At 38.6% G+C, this 16045-nt stretch overlaps 1 protein-coding gene across 1 annotated transcript in view; it reads right to left on the reverse strand.

Moving 5' to 3' along the window:
* The window catches only part of LOC138853133 (carboxypeptidase E-like), a 164446-nt gene that overhangs the window by 136140 nt on the left and 12261 nt on the right, over positions 1-16045 (reverse strand). The window lies entirely within an intron of this gene.

The raw sequence follows: 16045 nt of genomic DNA on the forward strand, positions 1-16045 counted from the left end.
ATAGGGGGGTCAAGACACAAGAATGTTCCTTCGTCCCTGTGCGCCAACGTAAAAGCCTCCTGTGTGAGTTTATCATTGATTTATGCACTAAATACTTCAAGAAATCACCGAGTAGAGAGTCGCCACCAGCCACGAAACTCCACTACCCTCATTCTTCACTAACGTCGCTCCAGTGATAATATGCTTTTTACACAGACTTTTACAAGTGTTGAGCCTTTTTTTTTTTTTGTTCTCAGTGATTTCTTAGTGACATTCCTTTTTCAGTGATTTCTTAGTGACATTCCTTTTTCAGTGATTTCTTAGTGACATTCCTTTTTCAGTGATTTCTTAGTGACATTCCTTTTTCAGTGATTTCTTAGTGACATTCAGTGACTCTTGATTAGACTCAGTTTTCATTACATCCTGTTTGCAATATTTTTTTTTTCTTTCTTCAGTGTTTAAATTTTTGTGTGGTTTATTTTCGTTTGTTGTGTTGTGTTCATTTTTTATATAAGTACGTGAAACAATAGTGCCATTATTTTGTTGAAGCAAGAGAATTATTTTCCAATTTTTGTCAACACAAGACCTTATTGCATGAAAATTTTCATAGTATTGTGCATATATTGATGTGTTTTGTTCCTGCATTATTATAAGTGTTAACCTTTCTCTGTTTTGCATTTTTGCCTTTATTATTTTTCATGTTTCATTGAACAAATTCACTCTTAGTGCAATTTTTAACTTCTTTTTAAAGTAAATCATTCTTTTGTTTGTTCAGTAAGTGTTGCTTAAGCTGCAGTTAAGAGTTAAAGTGTTCAATCAGTTCATTCCTTGATCATTTTTTTGTTTGTGTAAACTGCATTTTCTTGTGTGTGCAATTTTTTATTACTGCAATATTGACTCATTCTGCAATGACTTGTGCGAATATTGTGCTGCCATTAATTCTTTCTTTCAGAAAATTTTATGTAGTGTTGTGTTGTGCAGTACTTTTTGGTTAGTAATTGTTCATTGCAATATTGATACAGTTTATTTCAGTGTAATATTCTGTGATTTCATTTTTATATTTCTTGTGTTCTGTGCATAATATTTTATTCTTTGTGTGTCACTTTATTTTTCTTTAGAGAATTGCTTTCCCAGTCCATTTTAATTTTGCACAAGATTTATTGATTCTATTTTATCATTTTTGAGTGATTTATCATTTATTGTTGAATTTCCTTATTGAATTGAGAGTAAAGACAACTGACTGTGCCATTAATTCAAATTCAAGTAAATTTGAGTAAATTTGATTCGAGTAAAGTACAATTTCTCTTGATTATCAAAGTGTTGCTTATCCATTTGAATGTTTTATGTGAGTTTTCCTTGCTTTACAGTGTGACTTGTTATTTTTTCTTTACTTATGCAGAATAGTTAAGTATTTTCTTCCCATTTAAGTTTACTGTGTCGTGTGTTCCTCCAGTTGTATACTTTTTTTCTTTTTTAAATTCTTGTTTCACATTTTGCAATCAAGTCTCAAGTCCTTTCAAGCGATGCCTCAGTACATTCTGCTAGTCTAAGCAATAATGAGTCAGTCCACAATTCGGGTAATTCTTTATTGAATGACAGGCATACTCAGACCTCGACACTCCGGAACTTTAGCCATGACCCTTATGATGCGATACCTTTGTTCAATGGGGATCCAGACAACCTGGAAGCTTGGTTCACTGCTGTTCGTGCTAGAGCAAATGCCTCAGTGGATGGTCCTCCATCTGAGAGTTGTATTATTAGTATTGGGAAGGAGAGTTTAGCTCGTTCACCAGCTGCCTTGAAGGACTCCCAGGGTTTCACCATGTGGAAAGATTATGAGCAGTTAATACGTAACTATCTTGACCCAGTGAGAGTGACTGATCCATGTGTTGTCCTTAAGGAACTAGTGTGCACAGTGCCTAGGCCAGAGGAATCATTAGATGTGTTTGCTCTTCGTTTAAATAACCTCATGTCCTCATTCGTTAGGACCGGTCAAAATTCCAACTACCTTGCCAATGATGATAAACGAGGTCTTGAGGGGTTTGCCAAATTAGCCTACTTCGATGTATGTGTATAACTCCAGTCCCCTAACTGCCACAATGGGACCACTTGCAGCACTCATTCACGTGCGTGACTTATGTCCCGTGGGAACCTTCCCCTACCGAAGGTCTACAGCAGCTGTTTTGACTAATTCTGTACCTCCTCTTGTTTGTGCCACAACCAAAACTTCTGATCGAAATCACTCGCGGCCGTCATCCAAAGCTAGCGTCAAGAGTCATCATTCCCATAGTGCTCGTAGTACATACAGTACCCATAGTGAAAGAACCTGCTATAACTGTGGTTACCGTGGCCATATCGCTGTAAATTGTTCTGATAGCTGCCCTAAGAGGCATCGTAATGCTGATGAGTACCAGTCCAATCTGCCTTACTGTACTTATCACAGAATCCATGGTCATGACACATCTGAGTGTAATGCTCTCTACAATCTTCAGTACTCTAGATCCTTCCGTGGCCGTTCTAGCCACAGAGCCAGGAGAGGAAATAGAGGTCGTGGTTCTCATTCTTCCAATTCGAGTGAATTCGAGCGCCCCAGTCAACCAGTCCCGTGGTGACAGTAGGTGATAATGATTATACCATCCCTGTTAGTAACTCATTTGATGCCTTAGCCTTGAGACCGCCGATCCTGTAAATGATGCTGCTTCAATCGTCTATGACGTAGATGATTTTGGGGATGAAGTAGAACATACCTTTTCTGATGACAATCCTCCTTGTTGTTTGCACATAATTTCCAATGCAACGATAGGCCTTATAGTGCAAGCATCTGTTCATAATGTGCCCGTTCATGTGTTCATGGACTCTGGTGTGTAAGTCAATATTATCAGGTCTAGTTTGTTTAAGGATAAGCAGTTACAACATGTTCTCCTCGTAGAAGCAACTACTGTAACCTCCCTTAGTGGAGTAGCTGGTTCCCTCCTGCGTGTCCGAGGTCAGACCTCTCTCACCTTTTCTATCCAAGGTAGAGACTTTACTGCTTCTTTCCTTGTTGTCGACCAGATTACTTTCGCTGGTGATCTTCTAGTGTGATTTGCTTCCATGAGAGACTTTCGTGTTGGGCTCGACCCTTACCGATGGCATGCCCATATTGGTGACTTGATCGTTCCATTTTGGGATTACCAGCTTGGATCCGAGATCTGCCACACTGCCGCACAGTATGACGTTCGGATTAAGTTCTTACAAGCCAGTGCATTTTCCAGTAGTGTACCCTAGCTGTCAGGTACTGGTAACTCTGTCACTCCCATCTGTGTACCACCTACACCTTCAGTAGCCTCAGGTGTCTGAGGACGCTCAGACTGCCTTGAGTGCTCAGCCTATCCCTGCAATGTCTATTATTTCAAGTAGTAGTTTCTCGGAAAATGATTACTTGAAACTAGCAATGCCATCTCTTGTTGATGTCGCTTGCCGTCTGCAGAAAGACGATTCTGTTGCTGTTAGTGCCCTCACTAGAGTATCTGTTGTTGTACCTACTTTTTTTTTGCAGCGTAGCGGCAGCGGCAGCGTCAACAAGAACCTTGTCCTCTATTTTTACTTCTACCTGAGGTTCCCAGCAGCCCAGTGATGACCTAATCAAGACCCGCATAACACTAACATGTGTGGATACCCAGAATGATATAAAGCAACTGCAGAAATCACCCAAAAGTTCACAAATTACCGACTAATACGACTCGTTCTAGCAACTTCTACCCCGCTGCCACTGAAGTGATACTCCACAACATTCACCCAACACCCATCGCCTACTATTCACCAGAAGCCACAGCCAATGGACAAGGGTCAGAACAATAAAAGAAGATCCAGTAACCAGCTAAGGACTCCTAACATCAAAGGTGAGAGCAGTAATAGCACGAGGAAAACTTGTGGTACTGCCAGCCAGGACACAACCCTCATCACCCACCGACACCATCACAACACACGACAGACGACAACAAACATGGCCGCCGCTACACTCCAAGATAACTCCTTCCCAGTATTTGATGTCAAGAAGATCACCGACCCAGAAATAGCTAAACTCCTTATGATTCAGAACCAAACGATCACCAAACTAACTCAAGAAATGCAGGAACTAAAGGCTAGCAATGCAGATTACCTCAACAAGATCACTGCTCTAGAACATAAACTAGACACGCTAGAACAACAAAGCAACACCCACACCCGGTCCCTAGACACCATCAACACTTTAAAAGACCAAGTCACCCTACTTACAACCAACATTACAGAGGAAAGATCAAGAGTGGACCAACAACTTGCAAATGTCATAATCAACTTCCAAGACCATAATGACCAACAGCAGCTATATGACGCTGTTGTAGTTAACAGCAAACATCTCCCACCCACAGTCACCCAAGACACCTGCATGGAGACCACCCTACAGCTTATCAAGGACCACCTTCGCCTTAACATACGTAGTGATGAATTAAAGGATTGCAAACTGATGGGCTATCATGCAGGTAAAAAAACAGTGCTGTTAAAATTCCAAAATAGCTTACAAAGAAACAACCTACTAAAAACATCTATTACTATGAAAACTGATGTTTACGTCAATGAGTGCCTTACCAAAATGAGACAAAACCTTCTTTATCGGCTAAGAAAACTGCGCTATGCCCAAAAAATCCACCAGTGCTTTGTGAGGGATGGAAAAATAGCAGTTAGGAAACAGCCCACTGGAAAGAGATACTTCATCTCCACAGAACATGACCTTAAAACATTCCTAAGTGAGGCTGGACTAACAGAATCAGAGTAAAGTGCAGATAATACCCATAGTCCACCGTTAGTGTTATATTGTCATATTGTCATAAATTTGTGCCCCCCTAAAATTCTAATACTCCAACTACTTTTAATTGTCATTGTTGTACTCAACGACCATTCTACCTCATAATCTTAATTGTATTAAATATCTACAGAATCTATCTCCTTTATTACAACTTACCACATCACTGTTCCATCTTATTCTTTTATAAACTAACCATAACTTGTCTTCAATAATTCTACCTCACTTTAAAAAATACTCAATTGCCCAATTTTATTCTAAATCCCTATTATTGCCCAATTTTACTTTAAACTATATTGATCAAACTTATTGTAAACTCTTTTATTGATCATTTTTATTCCATACTTTTTTAACCTAGTATTTTCAACTACAACTTTTATATCATCCTATCTACCATCTTACTAGCATATTATAACCAAGTCATTGCCATTTTTATTTTTATCAATTCGTTTGTTTTTATTATTATTTTGCTACCTTAATTTTATCCTGTCAATTTAAATCTAATTATACTCTAATTCTTGTAAACAACTTATATAAGACCTTAGTGCAATTACAATTGAGAGTCTTGTTCCTTCATTATATTATTAGATTAATCACAGTTTTACTCTAGCTCATTCTAGCTCAATACATAGTCAATACCAAATTCACTATACTAGACCATAGTGCAATTACTAGTGAGAGACTGGTGCTATTTGTAATTTGTATTCTTATATTATTAGACTAAAGTTGTTGTACTATAGCTCTTTCTACCTCAATACATAGTCAATACCAAATTCACTATATTAGACCATAGTGCAAATACTAGTGAGAGACTGGTGCTATTTTTAATTTGTATTTTTTAATTTGTATTTTTATATTATTAGATTAAATTCAGTTGTACCATAGCTCATTCTACCTCAAGGCATAGTCAATACAAAATTCACTATATTAGACCACAGTGCAATTACTAGTGAGAGAATAGTGCTATTTTTAATTTGTACTTTTATATTATTAGATTAAACCTATTGTACTTTAGCTCACTCTAGCTCAAAAACAGAGACTCCACAAAAGTCATTATTAGACCTTAGTGCAATTACAAGTGAGAGTCTTGTTCTATTTTTAATTTGTATTTTTATATTACTAGTTTATACCTAGTTGTACTTTAGTTCATTCCAGCACAACACACAGACAACATCAACTTCATTATGTGTAGTAGTGACTATACCCTACATGACCAAAATACTCTAGCTATATACTTGTCCAAACTTCCAACCACTACAGATATCAGTAGTAGAACTCAACACATAACACAGGATAAAAATAACCATAATTTTAAACCTAGAAGATGATTGATCACGTTGACCCTGATCTAAACCTCCATAATCTGACACCCAATCAAAACCTATTGGAAAGTAACTGCCTTTATTACACAGCATCACAAGCCACCACTATCCTAAACAATGCTAAAAGTCTATCAGTACTAAACTACAACATCAGGTCCTTAAACAAACACTATGATGACCTCCTAGCACTCCTTGAATCACTAAAGACACCCTTCTCCTGCATTATTCTTACTGAGACCTGGCTTAAGCAGGACACAATAGATATCTACCCTCTACCAGGATACACAGCAATTCACAACTGCAGAACAAACCAAGTTGGGGGTGGTATTGCAATCTATTACTCTAACCAATTATCTTGTCTTAGCACCACTTGCTTTAGTGATGAATATGGGGAATACATTTTTGCTAATTTTACTGTAAAAAACCTTAAGACACCTATAACAATTGGTGCCATTTACCGGATACCTCACACAAACATCCCAAATTTCAGTGAGAAATTAAAGTCACTAATAACAAACAGACAAATGAATAAGCACCACCTTCTCTTAGCTGGAGACTTCAACATCAACCTTGGCTTACTAGATGATCAGCCTGTAACTGATTTCATCAACAATATGAACAACACACTTCTCATACCAACAATAACTAAACCAACCAGGCTCACTGAGACAAGTGCAACCATAATAGACCACATATGGACCAATATACTAGCCCCCCTTAAATCAGGGATAATCACAGATAGCACTACAGACCACTACCCTACCTTCCTCCTGACAAACATTAGTAAACCACCACTTGAATACAACAAAGTCTCATTTAGACTCCATGACGAGGCCTCAGTAAGGAAGTTCACAGCTGACCTAGAGACTGTTGATTGGCCTACAGAATTCTCCAAGGCCAATGGTATTGATGACTGGACAGACATCTTTCTTAACAAATTACTTAGACTATACAACAAACATTGTCCTATAAAAACAAAACAGATCACAAACAAACGGCTTGGGTGCCCATGGCTAACCAGCACCATTCTGAAATCCATTGACAAGAAACACCAATATGAAAAGCAATATAGACAGGGCTTAATACACAAAGATATTCTTAAACACTATTCATCAGCTCTCACCAAAGTAATAAAAAAAGCCAAACAACTATACTACTCCAGTAGATTCACAGACACTAGAGGAGATATAAAAAAGACCTGGAAAACACTCTCTCAGATTCTAGGGACCCACAAACTGAGAAAAACCAAGAATATTGTCCTAACTAAACCTAATGAAACACCACTACATCCCACTGACACAGCTAACAAGATAAACGACTTCTTCTCAAACATAGGATCTAATCTCGCCAGTAAAATCCCACATACCAATGCCCATGCCGGGGACTACCTAGATGGAAATTTCCCTAATTCCTTCTATCTTGCACCAACTGAGCCCACGGAAGTCATTGAGATCATAAAGTCACTTAAAAATAACTCGGGGAATCTGTCTCATGTCCCACCATTACTGTACAAGCGAGCGGCCCATGTCCTTTCGCATGCTATTTCATTACTTTTTAACAAGTCTATAGAGACTAGCACCTTCCCGAAACTACTCAAGATGGCAAGGGTTACACCAATACATAAAGGTGGTGACCCTACAGACTTAAACAACTATAGGCCAATATCTAACTTACCATTGCTATCCAAAATCTTTGAGAAACTTGTGCACAGGAGACTGTATTCATTTATAACGGCTCAAAACATACTCAACCCCTGCCAGTTTGGATTCAGGAAAAATAAAAGCACTAATGATGCAATCATAAAAATGCTAGATCTGCTTTACACAGCACTGGAAAATAAGGAATATCCACTAGGAATTTTTATTGACCTAAGAAAAGCTTTTGACACAGTAAACCACGAAATCCTACTCCACAAACTTGACCACTACGGTATAAGAGGCCATGCGCTTGCTTATTTCAAATCTTACATTACTAATAGGTATCAGTACGTCACCATTAAAGACACAGCATCAGCAACACGGCCACTTGATACTGGAGTTCCGCAGGGAAGTGTCCTTGGTCCCCTGCTCTTCCTCATATACATCAACGACCTACCAAACGTATCCCAACACCTAAAACCCATTCTCTTTGCTGATGACACGACTTATGTCATCTCTCACCCTAATCTTGCCACCCTTAACACCATTGTGAATGAGGAGCTGATTAAAATATCGACTTGGATGACAGCCAACAAACTTACGCTTAACACCGACAAAACTTACTATATAATGTTTGGTAGCAGAGCAGGAGAGGCACAAATTAACATTAAGATTGACAACACTCTAATTACCAGAAATAATGGGGGAAAATTCCTAGGCTTATACCTTGACAATAACCTGAATTTCAGCACCCATATCCAGCATATAGCCAAAAAAGTATCCAAAACGGTTGGGATCCTCTCCAAGATACGATACTACGTGCCGCAAAATGCCCTTCTCACACTATACCACTCACTTATTTATCCATACCTCACCTATGCTATTTGTGCTTGGGGATCAACTGCAGCAACACACCTAAAGCCAATAATAACCCAACAAAAAGCTGCAGTAAGAATAATCACTAAATCCCATCCCTGGCAGCACACCCCCCCACTCTTCAAAGATCTAAACTTACTCCCAGTTCAGTACATCCACACTTACTACTGTGCAATCTATATCTACAGGGCCTTAAACTCTAATATCAACCTTGACCTTAAACGCTTTCTTGATAGTTGTGACAGAACCCACAGGCATAACACCAGAAACAAACATCTCTACGACATTCCCCGTGTCCGACTAAACCTTTACAAAAATTCAATGTATGTCAAAGGCCCTAAAATCTGGAATACCCTACCTGAGAACTCTAGAACTGCAGACACATTCATCACATTCAAAACTACCATTAGAAAACATCTTATCTCCCTGATACACCCCGTCAACTAACTTCACGAATACCACCTGGTGGTTCACACTTACACTCGCACACTCATTTGACCATAAACAGTAATATTAATCTCAGTCTTAATATAATGAATCCTGTGATACTCCAATACTGAAACTATATACTGTGCCAAAACAAAAGCATTCACACTGCTAAACTCACAAAATAGTATTTAGTCACTTAGCCATAATACCAACTTACCTCATAATTTGTAATATTTTACATTTAAGAATAAAACTAAGTATGCCCGAAATGCCTAGCCATGCTAAGCGTTCTAGTGGTACACTCTGTAATCTCAATTTTACTACATGTTAAACCAAACAATAACCAAATTTCTGTAAACTCAACATTGTAATCCTTATAGAGAATAAACTTTGAATTTGAATTTACTGTTCCAGATGGTGATAACGTCCTAGTTGACAGTGATTCCTGCAAAGTCAAGGGTTTATTTGTTGACCCACCCTTACATGTTGTAAGAGATAGTAAGATCCATTTATTCCTTGCTAACACTTCTGGTCACAGTGTTTGTCTCAGAGCAAATACCAATCTTATTGATCTTGTTCACTATCCTTACCTTGTTCAAGTACAGGATGACTTGCCACCTGACCAGTGGGTCGGTGCTATCTCAACAGGGGAGACCTCATCCACTTCACTGGATCAATCCATTCCACCAGTCAAGGAGAAAGATTTAGCTTCCACTGACTTCCCAAACGAGGTCAAGCGTTTGTTGACTCTGTTGAACAAACGTTGTAAAGCCATTACCTTACCAGGTGAGAAGATGGGTATAACAAACTTACTGTTCCATTTTATCCCACTTGAACCTGGTACTAGACCTATCTATATACGTACTTGCATACAGAATGCCTCATTCCCAAGTTGCTGTCGCAGAAGAATTGATCAATCAAATGCTTGATGATGGAGTTATTGCACTTAGCAAATCACCCTGGAATGCACCTGGAATGTACTTGGCGCCCAGTGATTGACTTTAGGAAGTTAAATGCGAAAACTATTCCAGATCGCTTCCCACTTCCTGTACTTGGTGATCTTTTACGTAACATCGGAGATGTTACAAGGGTTTTGGCAAGTCCCTCTTCACGAGGACAGCCAAGAGCTAACCACATTCTCCATTCCTTTGGGTTACGATCTTCCCGTATCACATTCTCAAGGCTCATAACTAATATCTTTAGAGGTCTCATAGGTAATGCACTTATGGTGTACTTAGATGATGTAATTGTTATGTCTGAAGACGTGGATACACATTTGAAAAGACTTGATGTAGTACTTGGTAAGCTTGAAGAAGCCAGTTTAAAGACCAAACTGTCTAAATGTCAATTTTTCAGATCAGAAATTAAGTTTCTTGGTCACATAGTCACTCCTAGAGGTGTTACGACTGGTCAAAGTAAAGTAACTGCAGTACTAAATTTTCCATCTCCCAAAACTGCTGATGCCGTAAGATCCTTTGTGGGCTTAGCAGGTTTTTATAGATCTTTCATTGCCAATTTTTCTTCCATAGCTGCTCCTCTAACTGAATTGCTTAAGAAAGATGCTCCTTTTGTTTGGACCTTCCGTCAAGAAAGAGCATTCCAAACTCTAAAAGGAAAGCTAACATCTGCTCCAATTTTGAAATTTCCAGATTTTTCTAAGCCCTTCTATCTGACAACTGATGCTAGTTCAATTGCCATAGGTGCCGTACTAGCTCAGAAAACTGATGGCAAGTACAACGCAGTTGCATTTGCTAGCCAAGTCCTTACGAAGGCTGAACGTAATTATACAGTAACTGAGCAAGGAGCTTTAGCAATAGTATGGTCTTTAAAGCACTTCCAAGACATTATTTATCAGTACCCTGTTCATGTCTTGACAGATCATGCTCCACTGATACCTTTATTCCAGAACAAACAACCTACTGGAAGATTAGCCAGATGGACCTTGACTATCCAAGAGTTCAATCCTACCTTTGAACACTTACCTGGCAAGTCAAATGTAGTCACAGATGCCTTATCGTGACATGTTAGTATAGTAACTGCAGATCCTCCATTTACTGCCGAGGACATAAAGAATGCTCAAAGAACAGATCCCTTGTGGTCTGGTGTGATTTGATTTCTGCTCCAGGAAGATCTTGTTCTGACTGTGAAGCCACCAGCACCCATTAGTGAATTTGTCATTATTCAAGAATTACTGTATCGAACAGCCGAGTTGGGTACTCCAAGCAGAAGGGTATACCAATTAGTAATTCCACAGTCACTAGTGAATGTAGCTCTACAGCTAGTTCACGATGCACCAGGTGTTGCACACCCTGGTATGGATCATTCAGTAAAACAAGCCAGAATGAAGTACTTTTGGTCACAGATGGCAACTGATATTTCTGAGTATGTTAAGAAATGTAGTGTCTGTATGCAACATAAAGAAAATGTCAATGGTCCTAATCCAATCCAGGTGTATCCAGGTGTATCGTGGGAAAGAGTTGCACTTGATTTGTTAACCAATTTTAAATGTTCCATCCATGGTAACAAACATCTGTGTGTTATGGTAGACCATTTCACCAGATATTGTGAATTAGTTCCTATTGCAGATAAGACTGCAGAGACAGTAGCTAAAGCATTTAAAAAATGCATTATCTGCAGGCATACCACCCCTAAGTCCCTAGTAACAGATAATGGGGGTGAATTCTGTAATGAGATTCTTGAAAATTTGTGTACCTTGTACAAGATCTCTAAATCCACCATTGTTCCTCATCATCCTGCCAGCAATGGGTTAGCAATGGGTTATAGCACATTGAACATCTGGTATAACTTCATCCCAAGTTTCACTAGTGGGATTAATAGTGGCTCTCAAGACATCAGTCTTGAGAGCCACTATCAATCCCACTAGTGAAACTTGGGATGAAGTTATACCAGATGTTCAATGTACTATAAATTCTGCTAACAATGCTTCCATAGGTGATACTCCACTTTATGCATTGCACAGTGTAGTCAAGCGTTTACCTTATATGAGTTGTTATATTCTGCACCGAAGCCCAATTACAACCCTGATGATTTCATAGTAACTCATACCAGCTTAGCTCAAAGTGTTTTTAGAAGAATCCGTGAGACACTTCGCAAGTCAACAGCAGAATTTACAAAAGTAACTAATAGCCATGCTAAGCCAACCAAAGTTAAAGTGGGTTCGAGAGTAATGCTGACTAACTTCAACAAAACATCCGCATTGCCTAAGCTCGATCAAAAGTTTGTTGGTCCTCATCGAGTAGTTGAACATATCACTGGCAATAAGTATAAGGTTAGAGAAATTAGTACTGGTCAGTATAAAGAATCGCATTTAGATCATATGAAGTTAGTATGCAATGTTGAGGATGATATTTCTACCCAGACTAATGTGACAAACCCTGACAATCCTCCTGACTCTGTACCCTCTACCTCTAACACTCAGTCAGATGATCAACCTGAATGTCGTTATTCTTTGCGTACACGACAAGTAATGAGAAACCCCCAAGTATCTTTTGTTTTGAGACTCTATGACCGCGGGTTCAATCCCGGCCGGGGGTATGGTTTAAGGCATGTGTTAGCCATTGCAAAAGAATTCAATCCTCCCAAAGACGATAACCATTCTGCATATGTAAATCTTACCCTCACAGAGTTGGGTTTAAATGTACATAGCCTGTATAATTAGATGTCCAAGATGAATGAAGTTGTCAACTGTGTGTTTTGTTATTAGCTGATCAGTTTTTCAGAATTTTTTTTTTTGTGTTCACGTTCCCTCCGAATTCTGAGAATTTAGCAGTAATGATCTGTGTGTGCCAAATCTGCCTTTGCTATTAATTACTTTCACCTTTGTAAATATATATATTCTTCCTCAGAATCCGTAGAGTGCATGAATACAGATCGATCAATCAATTCCATCCTTTATTATACCATGATTTGTTTTTATAATTCATAATGTATTATGATACCACCCATTACAATCCCATCTATTAGTTCTAAGTTACATATGTCTTTGCTATTGTACAGAATCAGCCCAAAGCCACCTGCCTGTTCAGCCTGTAGCATAGTATTGTATGTCAAGATGACATACGTAACATGACCGAGCTGTCAGAATAGTTGCTGATCCCCTGCATATGCATATGTTATCTGAGTATCATAGTTAGCACCATCCATATGTTTTACATAGTTGACCCCTTGCTAGGCTCAGTGACTAGCTTGTGCGACATCACATGATGCCACATGAGAGCGCTGCACTCCCGGCATCCCCCTCAGTTCTCCACCCTTAGGTCTACAGGCAACACAGGCAGGCTGGGCCTCTCCCTCTCACACTCTGCTAATATAAGTGTTACCATCTAACAAGTGTGTTTAACTCCAACCATCACATCTCCACGAACCCTCCCGACACTAACACCCAGGTACCTACTTACTGCTAGTTGAACAAAGGGCAACACGTGTAAGGTGGCTAACACCCAGGTACCTACTTACTGCTAGGTGAACAAAGGGCAACAGGTGTAAGGTGACTAACACCCAGGTACCTACTTACTGCTAGGTGAACAAAGGGCAACAGGTGTAAGGTGACTAACACCCAGGTACCTACTTACTGCTAGCTGAACAAGGAGCAACAGTTGTAAGGTGACTAACGCCAAGGTACCTACTTACTGCTAGGTGAACAAAGGGCAACAGGTGTAAGGTGACTAACACCCAGGTACCTACTTACTGCTAGGCGAACAAAGGGCAACACGTGTAAGGTGTGCAAGAATGGTATATAATACCGACAAGATGAAATTAAGACACCTGTGCAACATCTGGGTATCTTTATTGTAGACGTTTCGCCATCCAGTGGCTTTATCAATACAAATTCTAGGACATAACTTGAAGACAGTAGGATTATATACAGAAGATGAGGTAATCAGTCCCTCAACCTAGGAGTAGGCGCGAAGAGCACCATAGTCGTGGATATTCTGAAGCAGAAGCAAGGAGCCTGGCGCTTATATAGTAACGTCAGGTGTAGCAGACGAGGGCATAGTCACTGGTAGGCGGGATTCCCCAGTTGAAGTAGGTCCTTCCCAAAGAGATGGGTTAGTTGTAGAAGTAGTTGTCGTAGCAGTGAAGGTTATGTACATGTCCTCAGAATCAAGATTCCATGATGTTGCAGTGTCTGACAAGTTGTGCAAGAATGGTATATAATACCGACAAGATGAAATTAAGACACATGTGCAACATCTGGGTATCTTTATTGTAGACGTTTCGCCATCCAGTGGCTTTATCAATACAAATTCTAGGACATAACTTGAAGACAGTAGGACTATATACAGAAGATGAGGTAAGCAGTCCCTCAACCTAGGAGTAGGTGCGAAGAGCACCGGGAATCCCGCCTACCAGTGACTGCCCTCGTCTGCTACACCTGACGTTACTATATAAGCGCCAGGCTCCTTGCTTCTGCTTCAGAATCTCCACGACTATGGTGCTCTTCGCACCTACTCCTAGGTTGAGGGACTGATTACCTCATCTTCTGTACAGCTCCAGGAACCTCAGATAAGTCTGTTTATGTTTAACTCTGACCAGTGTTATTTTCATAGATAGACAGTGAGGTTTTCTGAGTATGATACACCTTGATCTCCAGTCAAATTGGTGAGTGATATTAAGATATATTCTCCTTCTGTTATATAAATGTGTATAAGTATTATTAATTTTAATACACAGTCCACAAATTTATATATTTATCAGAATTCCTGGTGATACATATTTCATTCGTAATTAATAGGTCTAGAGCAACTTGTGGATATGACAGTGGTAGGTATCGAAGGGGGACATTTTTGCGACCTAGGTGTCCCAAATTCCTACTTGTCTATGTAACTTTGATAAATAATAATTATCTTTATTATCATTTACTGTTATGTACATAATGAGTTACATTCAGATAAATGTAATTTTCCACATTTAATTTGCCCGTTGGTCCTTCTTGAACCGGAGGTAATTAGTGAAGTCATTAATTAGTTAATTACTTAATAATTATATGTGAAATAACAGAAGGAGGTGGATGTTAAGTTCACAAATTTACTTAATGTGTAGTGGATTATGATTATTACAATATTAATTTGATAAGACAATTCTGGCCAAGATTTATATCAGTGTATGTGTAATTGATAAGTCAAGTGTAGCTAATTATATTAATGTGTATAATATTAATTTTGCTATTCTTGCCAAATTCTGGCAAGGATTTATATTAATTTGTATAATATTAATTTTGATAAGCCAAGTCTGACTAAAGGTTTATATTAATGTACATTTAAAATTTATATTATAATTTTCTTACATGTGTTTTTACTAAGCTCAAGTGTAGCTAGGATTTATTCTAAGGTAAGTTGTATCAGTGTTATTAATTAAGTTGAATTTAATACATTGCATCATGGCTGAAAATGAGGAAATTAATATAGAAGACAAAAATATGGAATATAGAGCAAAGAAAGCATCACTACAGGCTAGAAAATGTCATGTAACCAAGGCATATAATAAATGTTTGGAATTAATGAATCAAAAAACTGTGAATACTGATGATTTAAAATTGTATGTAGATGCTTTATGGAATAGATATGATTCATACAAATTATATTACAATAAATATGAAGGAGATTTGTTAGTAAACTGTGTAGATGAGACTGAAGTAGATCTCATGATTAATCAGTATTATTAATTAGAAGAAAAGATTCTTTCTTGTAAAAGTTAGGCCTTGAATAAATTAAAATGTGTAAACCAGACAGTTAATCAGTCTGCTCCAACAAATAAGATGTCTTTGCCAAAACTCCCAGAATTATGTTTACCTGTATTTAATCCTGGAGAAAATTGGGAGGAATTTTGGTCAATTTTTAAAGCAGCTGTGCATGACAGGAGTGACCTAGCCTGTGTAACTAAATTATTTTACCTCAAAGGACAGGTAAGAGGAGATGCTCACATACTCATACAAGCCTTTCCCAATGTAGATGATTCTT

The sequence above is a fragment of the Cherax quadricarinatus genome, chromosome 23 (genome assembly GCF_038502225.1).
Source record: "Cherax quadricarinatus isolate ZL_2023a chromosome 23, ASM3850222v1, whole genome shotgun sequence".
Lineage (NCBI taxonomy): Eukaryota > Metazoa > Arthropoda > Malacostraca > Decapoda > Parastacidae > Cherax > Cherax quadricarinatus.